The sequence below is a fragment of the Peromyscus eremicus genome, chromosome 2 (assembly GCF_949786415.1).
Source record: "Peromyscus eremicus chromosome 2, PerEre_H2_v1, whole genome shotgun sequence".
Lineage (NCBI taxonomy): Eukaryota > Metazoa > Chordata > Mammalia > Rodentia > Cricetidae > Peromyscus > Peromyscus eremicus.
In genome coordinates, this window is record NC_081417.1 from 59,056,099 (window position 1) to 59,068,595 (window position 12,497).

Here is a 12,497-nt window from a genome sequence, read left to right on the forward strand (position 1 = left end):
AACATATTAAAAAATGAAAAGATCTCCCATGCTCATGAATTGGTATGACTAACATAGTAAAAATGGTAATCTTACCAAAGCAATCTACAGAGTCAATGCAATCCCCATTAAAATTCCAACACAATTCTTCACAGGCCTTGAAAGAATAATACTCAACTTCATATGCAAAAACAAAAATCCAGGATAGCTAAAACAATACTGTTTAATAAAGGAACTTCCAGAGGCATCACCATCCCTGACTTCAAACTCTACTCTAGAGCTGTAGTAATAAAAATAGCATGGTATTCGCATAAAAAAAAAACACTTTATTTCTCACAAAGAAGCCAAAATTATATGATGGAAAAAAAGCATCTTCACAAATCATGCTAGCATGACTGAATGTCAGCATGTAGAAGATTTCAAATATATCCATACCTATAGCCCTGCCCAAAACTCAACTCCAAGTGGATCAAAGACCTCAACATATATCCACTTACACTGAACTTGATAGAAGAGAAGGTGGGAAGTAGCTTTGAATGCATTGACACAGGTTAAATCTTCCTGAATATAACACTCATAGCACAGACACAGACATTGACAATTAATAAATGGGACCTCCTTAATATAAACAACTTCTGTAAGGCAAAGGACACTGTCAATAAGACAAAACAGCAGCCCACAGATTGGTAAAAGTTCTTCACCAACCCCACATGTAACAGATGGCTATCTCCAAAATATATAAAGAACTCAAGAAACTAGACATCAAAATACCAAATAATCCAATTAAAAATGGTGTACATACTTAAACAGAGAATTCTCAACAGAAGAATTTCAAATGGATAAGATATGCTTAAAGACTTGTTCAGCATCCTTAGCCATTAGGGAAATGCAAATCAAAACAAATCTGAGATACCATCTTATACCTTTCTGAATGGCTAAGATCAAAAACAGTAATGACAGCCTATGTTGGGGTGGATGAAGAGTAAGGGGAACACTCCTCCACTGTTGGTGACAGTGCAAACTTGTACAGCCACTTTGGAAACTGATATGGTGATTTCTCAGAAAATTGGGAAACAATTTATTTCAAGACACAGCTATACAAATCATGGGCATATACTCAAAGTATGTTCAATCATAACACAAGGACACTAGCTCAACTATGTTCATAGCAGCATTATTTGTAATAGCCAAAACCCAGAAACAGCCTAGATGCTTCTCAACTAAAGAATGTTTAAAGAAAATGTGGTACATTTACACAATGAAGTATTATTCCATGGTAAAAATCAATAACATGAAATATTCAGGCAAATGAATTGAACTAGATATCATCCTGAGTGAAGTAATCCAGACCCAGTAAGACAAGCATGGTATGCACTCACTCATAAGTAGATATTAGCTATAAAGTAAAGGGCAAACAGTCTACAATCCATAGCCCCAGAGAGGCTAGGTAACAAGAAGGACCCAAAGAGGGATGCATGGAAAGGGGAAATAGAAGAGATCTCCTGGGTATACTGGGGCAGGGGTGTGGGGATGGAAACATGAAATATCAGATTGTTCACACTGTGGACTGGATGGAGGGGGAGAGTAATGGAAGAGATGTCTTGATGGGGGGGTGAATTTTGGGTTTGGAAAGAAACTCCCAGGACTCCACAAGGATGATCCCAGATAATACTCCTAGCAATAGTGGAGAAGGTGACTGAACTGACCATCTCCTGTGATCAGATTGGTGATTACCCTAACTGTCATCAGAGAGCCTTCATCCAGTAACTGATGGAAGCAGATGCAGAGATCCACAGCCAAGCACTGGGCCATGCCCAAGAAGTCCTGTTGAATCAAGGGAGGAGGGATTATATAAGCTAGGGACATCAAGGTCATGACAAGGGAACCCAAAACAATGGCTGACCTGAGCTCTTGGGAGCTCACTGTCTCTGGGCTGCCAGCTAGGGAGCCTACATGGGACCAACCTAGGCCCTCTCAATGTGTATGACAGTTGTATAGCTTGATTTCTTCATGGGGCTCTGAGGAGTGGGATCAGAACCTGTCCCTGGTGCTTGAGCTGGTTTTTTGGAAACCTATTCCCTTTGCTGGGTTGCCTCATGCAGCCTTGATGCAGGGGAAGTAGCTTAGCCCTGCCTTATTTTGAATTGCTATGCTTTGTTGCCTCCAATGGGAGGGTGCCCCTTTCTAAAGGAGACAGAGGGGGAGTGGATTGTTGGGGATAGTTAGTGAGTTGTGGGGAGGGAGTGAGAGGAAAGGAGGGAGGGGAAACAGTAGTTGATAGGTAAAACAAATAAAACATAATAAAAAAAAAACTAGTGAAATAAAAAAATGCTCTCAAATTTTCCTGAATTCTTGAGACTTTCAAATCTACTTTATCTAAGTATAGTACATGGACCTCCTTTTATCAAGGGCTTAATGCATATAATTTTCAGAATATTTGTCTACTCTGTTAGCAATTACTGTTGAATGCATCTTTAAAATTCAATTAGAAAAAGAATTTGCTTTATTCATCTCTTGTTTTACCATGTACAAATGGCTGTGCATGTTCATTGGGACTTTTCCAGTATCATAATTTGTCTACAAGATCAATGGTACCTACATCTATTTTCAAGACAGCAGAGTATACACCGCTAAGTAAAGGAAAAGTTTTTATCTCTACTCTTCAGGAAAGCTTTAAAACATGCTTGTATTTTTTGAGAATTAAGATTAAACTTTACAATATCTTATTATGGACACTGCTTATTTGCAGTCCCTTCATTTCTCTTGCCTCCTGTACCAGCTAAACACTCATCCTTCATTCTTAGTTTCACACACACACACACACACACACACACACACACACACACTTCATTATTGTATGTCAAGTATGTAATTATGTTTTATTATGCTCTTTGAACTTGTTACATGCTGTGGGATGTTCTGTATGGCAAATGTGTTGCTCTGATTGGTTGGTAAATAAAACACTGATTGGCCAGTGGCCAGGCAGGCAGTATAGGCGGGACAAGGAGGAGAATAAAACTGGGAAGTGGAAGGCTGAGTCAGAGAGACACTGCCAGCCGCCATGATGACAAACAGCATGTTAAGATGCCAGTAAGTCACGAGCCATGTGGCAAGGTATAGATTTATAGAAATGGATTAATTTAAGCTGTAAGAACAGTTAGCAAGAAGCCTGCCACGGCCATACAGTTTGTAACCAATATAAGTCTCTGTGTTTACTTGGTGGGGTCTGAGCAGCTGTGGGACTGGCAGGTGAAAGAAATTTGTCCTGACTGTGGGCCAGGCAAGAAAACTCTAGCTACAGTTACATTTTATTAGCTTATTAAATCAATAATTTGATAAACTTTTGACCGTAGTCTAGACATAACTACCATTTGATATAACTGAATAATAGAAACATCTGTTATTATTCCTGTTTTGGTCTTTTCATAAGTAAAATATATACATTTCTTTCTTTTCCTCTGTTGTCATGATAATATGAAGTTATAATATGAAATTATTACATAAAATCTAATAATTATGCCAATATTTAATATATGAATTGCACTAATAATCATTCTTTTCAAGTTTCAAATGTTTATCATGACTTGTTAGAATGAGTATGTGTCTTAGTTACTGATTGTTCTATTGCTTTGAAGAGACACCATGACTAAATCAACTCTAATAAAAGAAACGATTTAATTGAGTGCTTTGCTTGCAATTTTAGAGGGTTAGTCTATTACTAATCCTCTAGTGGCAGGGATCATGGCAGCAGGCAGGCAGGCATGTGTTTTGAAACTTCAAAGCCCACTCCCAGCAACACATGTCCTCCAGTAACACATGGGGCTCCAACAAAGTCCCATGTTTAATCCTTCCCAGATAGCTCCACTTACCAGGGACCAAATATTAACATATGTGAGCCTATAGGGAGCATTCAAGTCAAACCACTCATTCACCAGGGTGAAAGAGTCATCACTGTCAACCTTAGGACATTGCTATGTTAATGTTACTGCTCTCTTCCTTTTTCTTTCCTTTCCATGCTTTCCATGATCGAGTAGCTTTCTCTATGGTTGGTTCTTTACGTTTCTTGTTGTCTTCTTGTAACTATTCTCTTTATTTTAGGACATTTTGCTCTCTTTTTCTAGTTATTTCTTTTTCTTTTTGGTAGGTTCTCTTCCATTTTCTATTGTCCTCTTATATAATATTGGGATTTCTCAATCTATGTTTGATATCAGGATTTGGTGTTGTCTGTTGCCATGGAGACTGTTTCAGCTACTTGCCCACAGGAGGGAGCCCTCTACCTGTTAAAAAGGTAAGCTCAAATAAGAGCACTGGTGTGTACTGGGAGCAGACAATGGAGATGGAACCAGTAAGAAGAGAGATATGAGATTGTTTGTTTTCTCACAGGTTTGTGAGTATGGAATTTGGTATATCATTTAGTCTTAACTGAGAAGCACACCTAATAGTCGCTATACAGTACAATATGAATAGTGGTCTGAAGATCATTGACCAATGTTTCTTCTCACTTTGTTTTACATCCTTTTTTTGCTCTGGAATCTGTACATAAAATATTCTAACAAGACTGATAAACCTAGACAAGAGCAAAAATGAGTGTCTTTTAAAGTAGCTAATATGAAAGGGTAACTTGATGGTGTTTGCTAGATAATTCTAAGGTTTTGTTAAATTTTATCTGCTTGAAGAGTCAAATCTTTGAAACATAGGAAAGTAGAAGGCAATCTCTTTATATGTATCCTTAAGTTCTTGGGAGCCATATGTCAAGCTAAGAGTAATTTTATATAGGATCAAAAGTGGCTTCTAAATCATGATATTTGGAAGGACTCTTTTTAGATGTCAAACACTGTCAGCCTCACAGAGTAATGTGTACTCTGAGACCTTGAAATTTCTAAAGACAGACTGCATCCTACTGCCTCCTCAGACAGAAGCTTCTGCTCATTCCTTGGCCCTGCTGAGTGTTGTTGAGCAGACTGTGATTTTACTGTCTACTGCTTCCCTGGCACCTTCAAGTACTGCTTTTTTTTTAAATATATAAATTGCTGTAGTAGAGCATTGTTATGATTGTGTCTAAAATGGCCATATCATATTTATGTTGTTTTCTATAGGCAAAAATAAAGAAGTGATAAAAAATTATTAAACATATTTAAATTAATTAAGAAGAAACTGGTAATCAAAATTAAGGGCCCAAGAACATAATGAAATGTTAAGTGTAATTCCTTGTATGTACTATATATATAACAAGAGAGATATATCTACTAAAAATAATTTGAGATAAAACTAGCAAATAAACAGGGAAAATAAAATTAATACTTACATTTTCACTACTCCAGTAATAAATAATATATCCTAAAGAATATTAATGAAAAGGAAATGATTAGATTGGATAAATAAGACCTCTTATTATAAAATCTATACAATAGCTGATTAAAGTTTAGAAATTATGGACAACATACCCTCTTAACAAGCACATTTACTAATCATAAGAAAACAGTTTCAGCTGTTAGTGAAGTAAAATTAATCAGATGGACTCTTTGTTTATTCTTATTTTTACATACCTTCCCTTCAGTGGTATTCTCACAATCATACCATGTGTATAGAACTTTCTTGTGTTGGTTCAGTTTTATCATTGTTGATTCAAAAAATTATTTTATTTGAGTGTCTGAAGGTTAAGTTAAGAGCTATAATTTTTTGATGCAATCCAAATTCCTCACTAATATAAAGGCCATTTATCTTATTAAAAGTAACTTATTTTTTATTAGAGCAGGGACTAAAATATCTTTCATAAAGGTTTTTTATTGCTTGTGCATTGGAAAATATCAGGATACATGATATTTTTATTTTAAATTTAAAAATAATTTCTAAAAATTTCATACATTAGTATTGTATTTATATCACTTATACCTCTTCTATGTTCCCCATTCAATCTAATATTAATAACTTCTTCTATTATAATTATTACTGTTATACACACACATGCAGACACACACATATACATTATTTATATATATACATACAGATATCGGTACACACATGTTTATACAAAAAAGACCTACTGAATCTATTTAGTGTTGTCAGATATCGGTACACACATGTTTATACAAAAAAGACCTACTGAGTCTATTTAGTTTTGTCAATATGTATATGTGCTTAGCGTTGGTTGCTTGGCATTGAGTGGTTCTCAAATTTCCTAATGCTACAATACTTTAATACAATTCTTCATGCTGCGATAAGCCCCAATCATACAATTATTTTCATTTCTATTTCATAATTGTAATTTTGCTAGTATTTTGAATCTTAACGTTAATATCTGTGTCTTCTCATGCTCTTAGGCAACCCTTAATGAATAGGTCATTTGACCCCTAAATGGGTTGAAATACTCAGGTTGAGAACTATTGGGAGGTCATGCCTTTAGAAGACCAAATCTCCCTCTCTCAACAGCCATTTGGTTGCCTATAACTCTGCATCCAGGGATGGTTTTTGAGATTGAATGAGATTTCCCTCATCTATATTGGCCTGTCAACTGGTTTTTATCACTGTGCAGATTTTGTCTGGATAATCATAGATTCCATGGCTATAAATTCTCTTTCATATCTAGAAGACACCACCTCACAGCAGAATCCTGGGTCTCTAGATTTTGCCCTCCCTTTTGTGATTATACTTGAATCTTAGGTGTACTAATTTTGTTGTGGATGAATTTACTTGGGTTGGTCTTCACACCATTGGTTTCTCTCTGAAACTTTAACCAATTGTCGATTTCAGTAATAGTCTCCATCTAACATAAAAAGCTAATTAGATGAGGGTTGATAACCAAACTTATCCAGAGGTATACGGATAAATATTTATAATATAGTTATTAATTATACTACTTTAGGAGAGTGGCTGTAGTAAGTTCACTTCTAGAATCTATAACTTCCCTAGACATTAATTGTTGGCTAGGCTTAGCATACCAGACATGAATTCACTCATATCAGTGTGTCTTAACCAACTAGACAGGCTTGGGTACCCCAAGATATAACTGCCACTTTTGTACATTTCAGGATAGCCTGTCTTCCTTATCACTATTGTGGTTCACAGGCTTTACATATTGGTGGAATTATTGATTGTTATTTTCCCTTGGCAGTTTCATAGCACTTTCTGATACTAGGAGAGGGAGTTCTCTGGGATGAATCTTTCAGATTAGTCCAGATCAATTCTTCCAAGTCCTGTGTCTGAATTATGTATTGATTTCATCAATAGGATCTTACCTTCAAGTTCTGGAGGTAATCAATATAATAGCAATAGCTTATGTTGCTTTGAGAATCTCTGGGTGGCCTCCAACCAATAACTCTTAGGTTTTCTATATGGCACTAGGGTTTTTGTTAATCTCACTCTCAAGAAAAGCTGTTATCACCAAAGTGATGTAACTTCATTTAAACTGTCCTTATGTATATATGTATATATCATGCATTTTAAGTAAACAAAAATAGTGTTTACCTATCTGTTTTTTAAACAACCATTTAAACTATGTATATGTATGTATGTACTTATATATCATGTATTTTAAGTAAACATAAAATAATGTTTCCATATGGGATTTTTAAACATCCTTATCATTATTGAACCCTCCTTCCTCCATCTTTTTATTCTTTTTTTGGCGTTGGTAATCAGGGAATTGCAATAATTTTTAAAACAAAATATAATAATAGTTTAAAATAAAACAATATAAATTTCCATACTCCAATAAAATATCTATGCATCTGTGGTCCATACATGTTATCTAATAAAGAGGTTTGGCTCTGTAGCTCTTTGCATGAAGAGAACTATGCACTAGAGACATATTATACATGGTAATATAATGGTAATCATATACAGAGGATGGAGTCTAAGGCATTTCATGTGAATGGTGTACATGAATTAATCTAGAATAAAAACATATCAATATGTAGAGATTAACAAATTGGTTAACATCTGTAATAGCCATGATTTAACTTTATGTAGTTCAGTAAGTGAAAAAATGTGCCACCTGTATCCCTGGAAATTCTAACACATAGCATATGGAGAATTGTTGAGGAAAAATGAAGTTTAAAAATTCTTTAGCAAGCAAGAAGCCTCAGAGGCAATTCTGCTTACTTACAAGCCTGATAACATGAATTGGACCTCGGAGAACGGACACCTACAAGGTGTCCTCTGACCCTTCCAGGTGTGTGCTTGCCTATGCATCCAGCTTGCTCCCACTCTAATTCTTTCTGGCACTCTCTCACTCTCTTGCACTCAAAAATAAATAATAAATTATTTTGTAAATTTTAAACAGTTCAAAGTTTAGTTTAACCTGAACAAAGTATCAACCCATTATTGTTTATTGAGTTGCTTGTGCTTCAAAAATTAAGTTTTAAACCTCACCCTTATATGGAAAAAATGAAAAAAGAGGTAGCATTTTTTGAACAGTTGCAATTTAATTTGTATTAGAAGGAATTTAAATAATTTATATCTACTAGATATAAGAAATGAGTTTAATGTACTATTATTATTATTATTATTATTATTATTATTATTATTACTATCATTTACTTTTGGTTTACTGAGACACAGTTTCTTTGGTAGCCTTGCTTGTTCTAGAACTGGCTCTGTAGACCTGGCTCTGTAGACCGGGCTGGCCTCAAACTAACAGGGATCCACCTGCTTTTTATATTATGCTGAGTTTGATTTACTTGTTGAACATAAGAATAAATGTAACTTCATAATCTCTTTGCATGATAGTGGGCCTGAGCTGCCAAATATAATATTCTTTAAAGCATGAAGATATTAAATGGACATTTACAAACTTGGCCATGGAAAAGTGAATAACTGGCTTGATCTTTTTGTCTTTTTCTACAGAAATCATCAATTATGTATTTGGCTTTTGAAAAATAAGATGAAACTAGACATCTCATTGGGTTTTTCTCACTTAACCTTTCTTACTTTGCTTTCAGACTTTAGGATAATTACTCCTTTACAACAAAGTACATTTGTTGGGTTAATTTACAAATAAGATGGTTTACAAAGCAAGATGATCCATATTTCTTGGCCTGTAATATAAGAGCCCTGCATGAAAAAAAAGTATCTAAAAACTGTCTAGACTCTATGATACACTATGGGACTCAATAAATTACTTTATATTTTAAAATATGATGTTTTAGTGTATGGACATTCAGTTTTCATTTATTAAAATTGGAGCTCTAGAATTTCCTTCTTAGAGACCTCATTTATGACTGTTCTATATGGCAGTTTTTAGATTGGAATAATTATTGATACACTCTATATCTATCTATATATTATATAGAGACCTATGATGTATAATATACGTATGTAATATAATATACATATTAAAATATAATATATATCATATAGTAGTTTCCATGTTGGCTGGCTTTCTATAATGATACAAATTTCTACCTCCTCCTCCTCCTTCTATCTTTTTTTTTGGTGCGGGGATTTAAAGACAGGATCTCTCTGTGTAGACTTAAATGTCCCAGAACTAGCTCTGTAGTCCAGGCTGGCTTCAAACTCACAGAGATCCACCTGCATCTGCCTCCAGACTGCTGAGATTGAAGGCGTGTGCCATCACACCCTGTAGCAGGGTCCTTGCTGTTGTTCCCTTTGCGGGTGGGGGCCAAGTAGGCGCTGAGTCAAACCACATAGACTCCGGGAGAATGTCGAAACAACAAGCTCAGTTTATTGAGGAAGAGGCAAGCCTCATATACCCTCCACCCCACCCTTGGGGGAGGTCTGATGAATATGTATCAGCTGGTGTGACATAGCTGTCTCTCATTGGTCCAGGTCATTTCCAGATTATGTTTCAGGTAAGACCATCAGGCCGACCCAGGCTGGCTCTCAGAAAGTATCTTTTTTACTTGTTTGGGCTGTCTGGCCCTTAAGCCCGTGAGGGATGAGTCATCCCACAACACCCGGCTTCTTTCTATCTTCTAATGCTGTATTGTGAATAGAAAAGTCAGGGACTATGGAAGGGAAGGCCTCCATACCTAGAACCTTGCTATATTCTCATCTTGCCAACCCTTCATGTCAGCCTGTCTTTCCCACTAACATGGCTTTAGAATATGACAGAAGCTTCTGTTGATCTTTATCTTCCTAATCAGTGTATGAGTCTTGCTATCAAGACCTCTTCATTCCATGTTCCACTGAGTCCATGATTTGCACTGACTCCTAAAGTTATATTATGATATCAATCTAATGTGTTTCCAAACTTCAGTGAAGATATATAATAACACTGACTACAATTTACAAATACAATGACTATTTAGTAGGTTACTAAATACATCCTTTTTAATCCTTATCTTTTCTATACAATGATTTTGAAGGTAATCTTTCTAGTTAACTGAAATCAAATGTATTGTCACATGTTCTAATAAACTTCCTGATTGTTATTTTGTCATTTGTTCATATTTGTCTTTCTTTTTGCACTCGTTGAAGGTCATTTATATTTTCATTTTTCTTCTCTCTATAAGCCCATGTTCATCGTACATAATAACATTTCATTATGACAATTTCATATATATGTATGCATTTACCATATTTATCCCATTCCCTTCTCATTCCTTCAGCCCCAAACTTTCCCTAATCACCTACCCTTCTCTTCCCAACAAGCCCCTCTTCTACATTTATGTCCATAATGTGTGTGTGTGTGTGTGTGTGTGTGTGTGTGTGTGTGTGTGTGTGAGAGAGAGAGAGAGAGAGAGAGAGAGAGAGAGAGAGAGAGAGAGAGAGCCCTTGTACGTGCCAGTACATTCCATTAAGTTTGCCTACATGAACGTGTTTAAGGGTATGAAAGAATTGTTGGATAGAGGCAGTTCGCATAGAATAACAGAGAGTTTTAAACTTAAAGTATCTTGAGGTTAGAATTTTGCATTTTCAGACACATATTACAATTTATCTCAAAGAGTAATTACTTACCAACCTCTATGTCAGAGATTTAGCACCCTAATAAACAAAAAAATATTTTGGAATTTATTAACAGAATTGTATCCTCTATCAATAAAAGGGTTCAGAGTGCGATCAGATGACTTCTGGGGCCAATAATTGTTAGTACTACATCTTTTGTGACCTACCTCTCTGATGTTACCACCAAATGTATTTTTTAGAATTCCTTTATTTTCAATTTTCTTTTTTCTGTTACTATAAAACACCATGAAACTACTTACAAATTTGAAAATATGGAATGAATAACCTAAATCTTCTTTTTTTCCTAAGCCACATTCCCTCATGTTTTGGCTTCAGAATAAACTATCTCTCATTCCCTCTGAGTTGAAAACTGTATTTTATTTTATTTACAAAAACATGATCAATTTAGCAGTGACTACACCACTGAAGAAACTTTACTTCCTCCCACAGAAATCTTTAACTACTTAGGATTCCTTATAGAAAGATCAAGATGAATTATCACCCACTTCTTCAATGTCAGATTTGTAAAGGGCTCAAGATTGTTCAGATATTGCTCAAGTAACCAAATCTTCAAAAGTTAACATGTTCAACAACCATGTCTGTCCTAGAAGTGTTCTCAAATGCTCATTTCCATCTTTCAGTTGTTATGTTCTTACTGTTCTTCTTCTGCAATATCATATGAGCCTTGGGAAGGGTGATGTTTCATTTAAAGATGAGCTTTCAACAATCATTAGTCTTAGCACTTTGACAAGTTCTGAATCTCTGCATTTACTCCTGGGTGTAGCAAAGGGAAGCCTCTCTGAATAAAGCAGAAAGCAGCAGTAAGTGGTGGGTATAGATGTGACTATCCAGAAGGCAGTCTGGTGGGTAGTAAGTGGTGGGCATAGATGTGACTATCCAGAAGGCAGTCTGGTGGGTAGTAAGTGGTGGGCATAGATGTGACTATTCAGAAGGCAGTCTGGTGGGTAGTAAGTGGTGGGCATAGATGCAACTATTCAGAAGGCAGTCTGATGGGTAAAACATGTCCACTTAGGACAACAGAATGAGCTTGTGTGATGACATTAAGTAGCTGTCCCATCCAATTTCTCATTTTTGAAAAATAGTAACATGGCACATGCAAGTTCAAGTAAGTCTGACCATGCTTCTACTTTTCATATTGTGTTAACCTCTGCATGACCCCAAACACTGTTTCCGTAGACTCAGTGTATACGGTTGGTGTTTTAATTGTTGCTGTAATTTTCTATTTTAATAAGCATGCATAGAATTTCAAATTGGAAAATGATGATTTTTTAAAACTAAGTAGGAAGCTGTAATTGAATAAGAATGTTTTGCTCTGGATTCTCTAAAAGGGATATTATCATTTGGATGAGATCAAATTAGACAAGTAGTGGTAAATATTGAGACTGATAAATGAGAACTTAGGTAGACAAAACAATCCTGAAATCAGAGTGCATGATCTGAATCACACAATTATTGCAGATCAGAGGAAAGCAATGCTGAAATTTGCTTCATAGCCAAGATTACTCTTCCCCGTGGTAATCCTCCTGAGGCGCTGCCTCTGACACCCAATCTGGGCCTGTGCTTTGTTTTTATTGCTGCTCCTTTTCCAACCC